The sequence below is a fragment of the Acinonyx jubatus genome, chromosome F2 (genome assembly GCF_027475565.1).
Source record: "Acinonyx jubatus isolate Ajub_Pintada_27869175 chromosome F2, VMU_Ajub_asm_v1.0, whole genome shotgun sequence".
In the NCBI taxonomy this organism is placed as follows: Eukaryota; Metazoa; Chordata; class Mammalia; order Carnivora; family Felidae; genus Acinonyx; species Acinonyx jubatus.
Window position 1 is genome coordinate 31,867,018 of NC_069394.1, and position 10,014 is coordinate 31,877,031.

Sequence of the window (10,014 nt, forward strand, 5' to 3'; positions counted from 1 at the left end):
CTCATATGGGGCATTCCTATACGATGAAGAATCATCTCATCCAAAACTCCCTAACACCCCCATTAAGAGAGGTTGGAGGGGTAAAATTTCTCTATCCCACTTACATAAGAGTCTACTAGATATTTATAACCTAGTGTGATAACACTGTTCAGACAGTAAGTTCCCTATCTGCTTCTCTCACCTCAATCAACTCAGGACTGGATCTAGACTAGTACATTATGCAGGTAGTGCTCAGGAGAAGTTTGCTAATGACACTGTGCAAAAAAAAAAAATTGATGAAGAGAGAGAAGTCAGCTTGATGTTGAGGTGGGTCTCAGAGTATTGTTATTGTTAAGTGGGGTCACTATGGATTAATAATTCCTTGCTCAGATTTTCAAATTTAGTGACTTGATCATATTAATTCGCTTAGGGATGGTAAGAATTTGTAGCACTGAACCAACTGAAGCAAATTCATGAAACTGAAAATTCTCATTCTGCCTTTGGGTGAGTTCCAAATGAGCATATGAGAAGCAAGACCACCTTGTAGGGTGTGCAGGTTATACACAGGACTGGTAGGACTCCATTCACCTAGACTAATGTGCAAATTATGTCCTTAGAATTGGGCAGCCCACTCACATGTAGCAGCTCTGAAATATTGCCTGGTGGGCATAGAATTGAATGAAGTTAATGTTCTTATGAAAAATTACAATCAACTTATGAGACCCTGGTTGCCACTCATCACCCTATGTAAATTTGTGTATAGTCCACAGAAATCATTAAATTTGCTCCTTCTAGATCACAGTGGAAGTCAAATACCATTTCTCCCCCTAGACTGCAGGAAAAAATAACTTATAATTATTATTGAAGCTAAGTGCTAGGGATAATGTTTTGTGATTAATCTTCAGAGTAATCCTATAAGGTAGTTATTGTTGTCACTTTACAGACGAGGAAATGGAAGCATAAAAAGACTAATTGATATATCCAACATAAAGGGAAGTGAAAAAAGGTACAGGAATTATGCTTGGCACAGGGTTATTGCTAAATAAGGACATAACCATAACTGCAGAGAGCTAATCTCAGCATTTTATATCGCCCCAGTATCGATTCCATCTTGAAGAGTAACCTGTTACGTTTTTTAAACTTTATTCATAAGTTTATCTTTAAATTCACGGCCAATTCCTTGTTTGGAGTTTATAAGTCTCCACACATGAACAACAGTAAAACCTAGTGAATTCTATAAATCAGAGGAATGCTTGATTTTTTTTGTCTGTAACCCTGGTAAATAGCACCAAGCAAAAAGGGTAGGACTTTTTAAAATGACACACATTGGCAAGGGAGGCATCTCCACCTGTCTAGTCATCCTAAATAGGAAGGGAAGACAGAATTATCAAATAAAGGGATCTTTTTGACTTCTCTTCAAGCTTGACCTTAAGATGTTTCCAGACCTTTAGGAAGAACTGAACTTAATTTAGCAATTGTGATTTTCATTCGTCTTCTCACATAGTGACTGTTTTCTTGCCCATAAACATCTTGGTTTCTAAGGAAAAGGGCAAGAACATGTGGAAAAAGAAATAAAAATAAAAGTACTGAAATGACAAATTAAATATTCAGAAATAAACATTGAAAATGATCAATGGCTATTTCCCTGAGTTAATACATAAAATACATGAAATATTAAAGAAAGAAAATATGAGTAAGTCATTTTCTGGAAAAATTAAAAAGTTCTCTTTGTAAAAAAATTGTTCCGTTGACTGATCATGGAAGATAGATTTTAAAATTCATTAGAGTTGCCTGCCTTAGGGAAGCTTCTATGTACAAATCAAATTGGATGTCAAGCTGGGCTCCTGGGGGATGCAATTAAAATTATAGGATCAGGGAGCATAACTATGTAAGGCCTTGGTGTGTTCCTTGGAGAGTGTGATGGGGGCTTAGCCTCAACTTGTATATAAATTGAAATCATTATGAGGTCTGTGGTCTTTAAAATACATGTGAAACTCTATAATAAGTTGTGATGTTTGCTGGAATATTAACCCAGATGCAAAATGGACAGCTCAACAATCAAGTCATAACAGTTCATTTGACGTCAACTATGTAACTAGCGTTATGTTAGAAAATTGGAATAGGACACCATCTCCGACCTCAGAGAGTCTAACACCTAAGGGAAAAGGCAAGTAGACAGCATTGTTACTTAACTCTGTCTCCCTTGCCTCTACTAGTTCAACAAAATATGAACATCTGAACCAAATTAAACCAAAGACACCACCTCACTGCTGGACATAGCTGATTGGTTCAATAGTGGGTTCCTGACCCAAGCTGGGCCTATAGAGTTCTTCTGCATAAGTTAGCATTGTATGACCAAAGATAGATAATTCATGTCTTTTGGGAGGCTGAATCTGTGCTATAAGAAATTCAAAACTTTGAGAGTTGGGATGCCAAATATTTACCTAAATTGAAAAAAATGCCCTGATGGTGGGATTCTTTCCAAGGTATTCTGTTCTCTACACACAGTGAGGGTCAGAGATCATGATTTTCCAGGTGTGTTTGAGGTCTCGATTAGGTCTTGTCCTATCACCTCAGTGCTTTCCAGTCCTCCCATCACTTGGATATGGCTGGCTTCCATTGCATCACCTCTAGTCATGAAGTCTAAAGAACAAAATTTGCAGTACATCAGCGGAATCTGTACCTGCCCTAGCCCACAGTCAACTCTCCTCCCTTCCAGACTTTAAAGGAAGACTATTTAAGGGAAGTTTCTTTGTACTAGATGCCAAGCTGTGTACCTGCAGGACTGCAATTAAAGACATGCACTAGGCCCACTATCTATAGGAAGTTGAGTGCATCATAATTGTGATGTGATGGTAGAGGGAGATGGGGAACATGAATCCACACCATCTGACATAAACTTTCCTCTGCTCGTATTAAAAGTTTTGCCCCAGTGCCCAATAACTACTAGTGCTATTCTAGTCATCTGATTTTCAAGAACTGAGAGCTGGAAAAACTACCGTACACTTCCAGAAAGATGATAGCTCCTTGGAGTATGAGGGGCTAGGAGACTGTGGGGAGGCAGATCTTCAATCTAAATTATTCCAAGTACTGGGAGTTCTGTGGGGAGAATACTTGACTGGGAGTCAGAGGATCTAGGTTCTAATTTTGGATATAGCATTTACTAGAGGTGCAGTCAGTGTTCTGACTCATAAAATGAGGCAATCACATCAGCCATTGCTTCTTTCTGTAACTGTACAAGGAGGATCAGTTATATCAGTGGATGTCAGAGTGAAAAGCAACTGACTAACAGAATTCAAGAGATATCAGTATTCATATCTTCAATAGAGAGAAAGGTGGATATTGGCAAAAGAGACAAGTGAGGTCGATAAGCATAAAGGAGAGATGAGGTACTCATTCAGCCATGTGATAAATATATATATTTTTAAGATTTTTTTAATGTTTATTTTGAGGGAGAGAGATAGAGGGGAAGGGGGAGGGGGAGAGGGAGAGAGGGAGAGAGAGAGAGAGAGAGCAGGAGAATGAACTGGGGAGGGGCAGAGAGAGAGAGAGAGAGAGAGAATCCCAAGCAGTCTTCATGCTATCAGTGCAGAGCCTGATGCAGGGCTGGAACTCATGAACTGTGAGATCATGGCCTGAGCTGAAATCAAGAGTTGGACACTTAACTGATTGAGCCACCCAGGCACTCCAAAAAATATATATATCGAGTGACAGTAATAACCAGGGAGTCTGGCAGCGTTCCGTACCAGGATCCAGTTGCTCCTAAAGCCTATCATTACTAGCCTTCCCAAAACTTAGTAATTTAGTGAGATACTCTACCATCACTCCAAAATTTTTCTTATTTTTCCTTTTTCTTAAATTAATATGTTTTGTCACTTGTAATCAAAGATAGGTAAATAATGCAGAGAAGACATAAAAGAGAGAAGATGGCAAAGCTCTGCTCAGAAGTACAATTTATGTGGCCACAAAGAGCTTTCAGAAAGCAAAGATTCAGGATTGAAATTCCTAATGCTTCCTGCATCCTGGGAAAGACAAGACTCTGGAAAAGAGCATAGGAGGAATCAGGGCACCAGCTCAGAAAGATAGAACCATGTCACGGAGCTCTGATAGCCCCATGACTTTAGCAGTGAAGGATTTTAGCAGTGGAACATGTCCAAGTGAAATGTTACAAGAACTTCTACCCCATCTAAAATAGATACAGGTGATATTTCTTTAATATATATTCAATTTCAAGTTCACATTGTTAATATTTATTTTTATTAAGATATATAAGCAATGAAGATAATGAGCCTGTTTGAAGGAAAATACATTTTATATTGAGGATTATGGTCACAGTTTTAGGCATGAATCAGCCTTTGTGTTTGTGAAAATTAAAGTTTCGACCATTCCTCACAACATAGGATAAAAATACACACCACGTCCAGCCTCTTCTACTTAGAGTGCATCACATGTACAGAATCAGAACTGTTCTCTTATCTTAGCTGGCTTACATACTTCCTACAATGTGACATGAGTCTCAAGGGGAATGGTAAACTTTACAATAAAATTGACTCAATTTACGTAAAATTTCCTCAATATTTTATGAAGGAAATGAATGATTTCACAATTTAAAATTCTGATCAAGAATATGTTAATCAATATGTTTTAAAAGAACACAATAAAATTCAAAGTCAATTCAGGCTCACATTTTATGACAATGTTCATGAATGTTCTTTGGTTCTGGCTGATGAAATTTGAGCAATTTGGAATGAAATTATTTATCCTCATATGACTGATAACTTCCAAACTTGGTTCACTATGATCAACGTGATCTTAGTTCACTATGATAAAATCTGAGCTCCTCTAACAAGTCTTTGAAACATGATTACAGTACAACGTGATCCAACTCTAAGTGGAGAGAGTAATTACTAATTTAAATAATTTTCAAGGGCACCAGTTAAGGTTCTTCCTTAAAGTATCTCATGTCAATCCTTTCTTTTCTTTTCTCCTTCCTTCCTCCTTCCTTCCTTTTTTCCTTCCTTCTCTCTGTCCTTCCTCCCTTCCTTCCTTCTTTCCTTCTTCCTTCTATTTTTCTGAAAAAGGTTTTTTTCCCCTCCCTACTTAATGGTAAAATTCAAAGAGGATAAAAGTTCTGTGCATGAAAATAGAAGTACACTGCCCAATAAAACTCTGTGTTTATTAGCCAATACTTACTGAGCACTTGATACATGATCAATTTGAACTGGATGCTCTAGGGCCGTGTCATCCAATATCTTAGCTGCAAGCTACGTAGGGCTAGTTCAGTTAATTAAAAATAAATAAAATCAAAATACAGCCCCTCAGCTGCCCTAGCCACATGTCAAGCATTCAATAGTCACATGTGGCTAGAAGCTATAGTATTGGACCATGTAGGTATAAACATTTGCAACATCAGGGAAGGTTCTACTGAACTGCACTGCCCTAAGGAGATAGAGTCTCAGTTCCTGCTCTTAACGATTTGTTTGGCTGGGAGAATAAGTCTCACATACATAAAGCAATAGGTCAGTAGTGCAGATATGTAGACAGTTACATGTTAAGACATGATGGAATTCACTCTAGGTGCTCTGGGAAATATGCCACAATTTCATAGGTTAGCACTTACAAAAGGAAAACAAGCAAGGAGTAACTGAATGAACAGAAATGCTCTTCCCTCTAAGACACAGACAGGGGGGAAGTTGGTCCTACTTAATGATTAAATGCCTCTGAGCATAAAACTCAATATTTCAACAGGGCCTATGTGGAGCTAAGAAGGCAAACGCCATAAAGGTGTATAGGTCAGTAGCAGGAAGATGCTTATGCCTAGCAGGCATTAGGTGGCAACGCTGGAAAGAGTTAGGGACAGTGGCCGAACACAGTGTTGTTTCATGTCCTCAAGTACAAACTGCATTGTGGGAAATGCCACCCTGCAAATTAAGGCAAAGCTAAGAAAATGTTTCCTTACGTCTTTATGGGGTTAAAGCCTATTCAGAAATCACTATCTCTGAGAATCAACACTTAACCTTAGGAGATGTATGCATGCATGTATGCATGTATGTTTTGTGTCTAATTCAATCCGTATCTGTGGAAGAACTAAAAGGCTAAAGAAGTATTTCTAACTCACATGGATTCAGAGTTTTGGAAAGATACTAAATTTGAAGAGCCCATACCTTCCCTGGAATTTTATGTGGGGAAAAGCCTATCTTGCTGGGGACTCCACGGCACTATTTTAGGTGATATTATTCAGACATGGAAAAATACACGGTTGGGGCAGTGGGAGTGGATAAGAACTCAAAATTAAGCACAAGGGCTAGCTAGGATTTGGGATTTGTTTCTTCTTTGTTATTTTGGGATATTAAATAGCCCAAGCGGGGATTATAGCGTAATCTCCTGGTCCGTCTGGAGCCAGTTTACCCAATGAACAAAAGCCAAACATAATTATAAGCAATTTTACTTATAAATTTGGAACAAATACGCATGAGTGCCTCATGTCTTGAAGTTAAATGGGACCCAAAATTATTTTCTGAAACAACCTTAGCACCTGGAGATCCTGATTCTTTGACCTTGAAATAATTTTAGCTTCTAAGTAGCTTGCTGAGTTACTGCTACACTGCCAAGTTAAGGCTCAATGGGACTGTTAATGGACTGTATAATTTGGTGCATTTTAAGAATAATTACGATTGTCCCAGGGAAATTGTTCTAACATTACATTTGTGTCGACTGATACATGTGAGTGGATATATGTTCAGTAATGCAAATGTTTTCTGCTCGTTAGTGGGCAAGTTTCATCTCTGTTTGTCCTCCCTTCTCTAAAAGCAACTACCTCTCCTAGGTGTCAGGCTTTCCCACAATCCATGCCATCGTAGGATATTGTGTGCTCACAGCAAATGCTCGGCCACATCCTTATCCTAAGCCACTTTTATTCAGTTATTTAGCAGTTGAAAGTTTCTGTACGGGTTGAAATCCCAGGATTAAATAATAATTGAGAGAAAAATCAACAGGTATGTAGAAAGCACGGGTCTCTGAACCACTGAGATTATTTATAACATTCCCTACCATATCTGCATTGTGCTTTATAATTTTAGAACTCTTTGATTTGTGCCATGTGACTGCACTGTCCCAGGTACAAGGTTGGGGGTAACGCATTAAAATGCAAAGAGCATGGACTGCCCCATCTGCTCTTGGAATTGTGCCCGTGGAATCAGGCACAATTAGGGTGGAATCCAAACTTGGAAATTAGTAGAATTGCTACTTACTAAAGCTAAGTTTTCTCTCCTGTTTTAAAAATAAAAAGTCAATACCAACCCCCACGTGTAGAGCCGCAAAGGCCAAATGAGATGCTGTAGGTTAAAACAGCTGGTACACAGTGGGAACTACACTGATACATTCTATCTCACAGTTAATTCAGAGAATTAACTTCATTTGTTAGTGTCATAAAATAGAAAAGATCTAATTCATATTTTTTCTTTTTCAATTCTTTTTTTATTTTATGTTGATTATAAAACTAACCCCAAGCATTTTCTGCTCAATTCATGCACTGTGGTAGTTATCTAGCATTGTGTGAAAACAGGCAGAGTTCAGAATATTTATTTTTGATTGGCAGTGATAATTGGAAGTAGACTCATATCTTTGTGAATAACCATGCATTTACCAGCTTGCAAAAGAGACTTAGAATCTTTGGAGGTAGTGAGGTAGGGCTGCGGTGCTGGTGGTCCCTGGCCACCGACCAGAGGACTCTTTTGGTGCACCTGTCCCTACTCAATGACTGGCCCTACACTCTCATGGCATTGGCCGGGGTAATTGAGCCAGATGGCATTTAAGATAAAATTCTTGCATTATTTTTCAGGGAAGATATTAGTTCCCTGAGTATCATTAAATAAAAAAGGTTTACATGTATAAAATCAAATTCATCAAATTCTCCCTCAAATTCTCCCTCCCTGTTTTGAGGACCTATTTGGGGAAGTTTTCTCCTCAGTTTGGGAAAGTCCTCACATTTGAGACATGCTCCAAGCTTTGGGAAAGTTGCACAATGTGGTAATGGAGAAAGGCAATCCTGACCTGGCTGGTCAGGTGCATGAAATGAAAACATCTGGTCAGTGCAATGAGACATGAGCAGCGCCTCGTCACTTTCCATTTGCCTTTTTTTTTTTTTCATGAGAAGATATTGAATTCATCAAGGTGTGAAGCCCTGTGTTCCCACCCTCACCACTTCACCCAGTCATTTATGAAGCCATTGGCTACTACTTCTCCAAAGTCCCAGGCTTTGATCCTACCCATTCTGTTGCATTTGCACTGCCCTGGTTCATGCCCTCATCTCTGATGGAGGCTCATAGCAGCTCCCCCTTTTCTCCTTTGGATCCAGGCTCAGTGACCCCTTGAGCAATCTTCAAATAGATTCAATTCAGTCATTTTCCCCACGCCATCCCACCCCTTCTCAGAGGCTTGTGCTGACCCCCATTACATAAGGAATTCAATAAAAGTTCTTGACCTTTAGATATCCCACAACATCTTCAGTGTTAACGTCTGACTTCCTTTTCCATGGCTCTCCTACCTCATGCTCTAGCCAACCTGGGTAGTTTCTCCTCCAACGTGTCTCTTTCCTGCCTCAACATCTTGGGGGTGATTCTTTTTTGTCAGTCCCACAGGTAGCAATGCTGTCTGTCTTTCCAGAATCATCTTAAGCTTCAACCTTATTAGAAAGCTTTTTTAATTGCCCAGATTCAATAAGATCTCTTCTTCATCTGATCCTCGAATCCCTCCCTCCATGCTAGAGCACTTGCTTTACAGCATTTTATAAAGCTGTAAAGCCACGCAACTGCATAAATTGCATGTTATAGGGATTTGTTTTGTATATAAATCCCTAAAGGTTCTTTACTGCTTACGACTGAAAATCATTTGTCTATGTCCTATTGCTACTTAGTACAATGCCCTGCACATGGTACTAAGCTCCATAAATATTTACAAGCTAACACAAGCTCCATAAATATGTTTGTACCAGAAATATGAGATACCCTGCTGGTTCAAAGCAAATACAAACTAGATTTTCTTGTTGTCTAATCTTTATATTGCTGTTGCTTTTGTCTGTTAGCATTAGTGTGCATGCGTGTAGAGGACATACTTTTGATGTTCATTCTGAGATCACTACATACCAGCGATCTGTTACACAGAATGGGATAACTGTATAACTGTGCACTACCTTATGTTGGCAGCAGAAATTGCCAAACGAGAAATTCAAATGAGATTCAGTTTCCCATATAGGAAGGTGGTATGACTGATATATTGGCTGAGTGAGAACAAGAGCCAAAATATGTAGATTTTGATTAATTTGCTGATCTCTCAAATGGGATTCATTTTGGTGGTAGGTTTTTTTCTTTTGCATATTTTTCACAGATTGTAAGTGCAAGTGTTCTGAAATGGTAAATACAAAGGTAAAGTGACATTGCTATTACTTTCTAGCAACAGTTATAGACTTACACAGTCTCCTTCAAGATTAAAATTACATGTTTACCCAGTAGGCTTAAAAATATCAGCCATAGTAACGAAAGATGGAAAAATTTCCTGGTTTACATAGTATGAGAATCTATGTTCTTGAACTGTTTTCAGGATCCTCTAACAAATCCATAAACTACCCATACATAGGCCTCAACCATATAGAATACTGACATTAATAAAGTCAGGAATACTATTATTTGAAAACCTACTGAGTTCTGGAACTTTTTTTTTTTAATGGTTATTTAGTTTTGAGACAGAGAGAGACAGAGAATGAATGGGGGAGGGTCAGAGAGAGAGGGAGACACAGAATCTGAAAGAGGCTCCAGGCTCTGAGCTGTCAGCACAGAGTCCGACATGGGGATTGAACCCACAGACCTGAGCCAAAGTCGGATGCTTAACCAACTGAGCCACCCAGGCGCCCCAAGTTCTGGAGCTTTTTAAAAACAATATTGATAACATTATATCTTTTATTTTTTTATAATCACCCCAGGAATCAGGCAATATTAATGCTACTTATGGATGAGGCAAGGAAGGCTTAGCAAAAACATA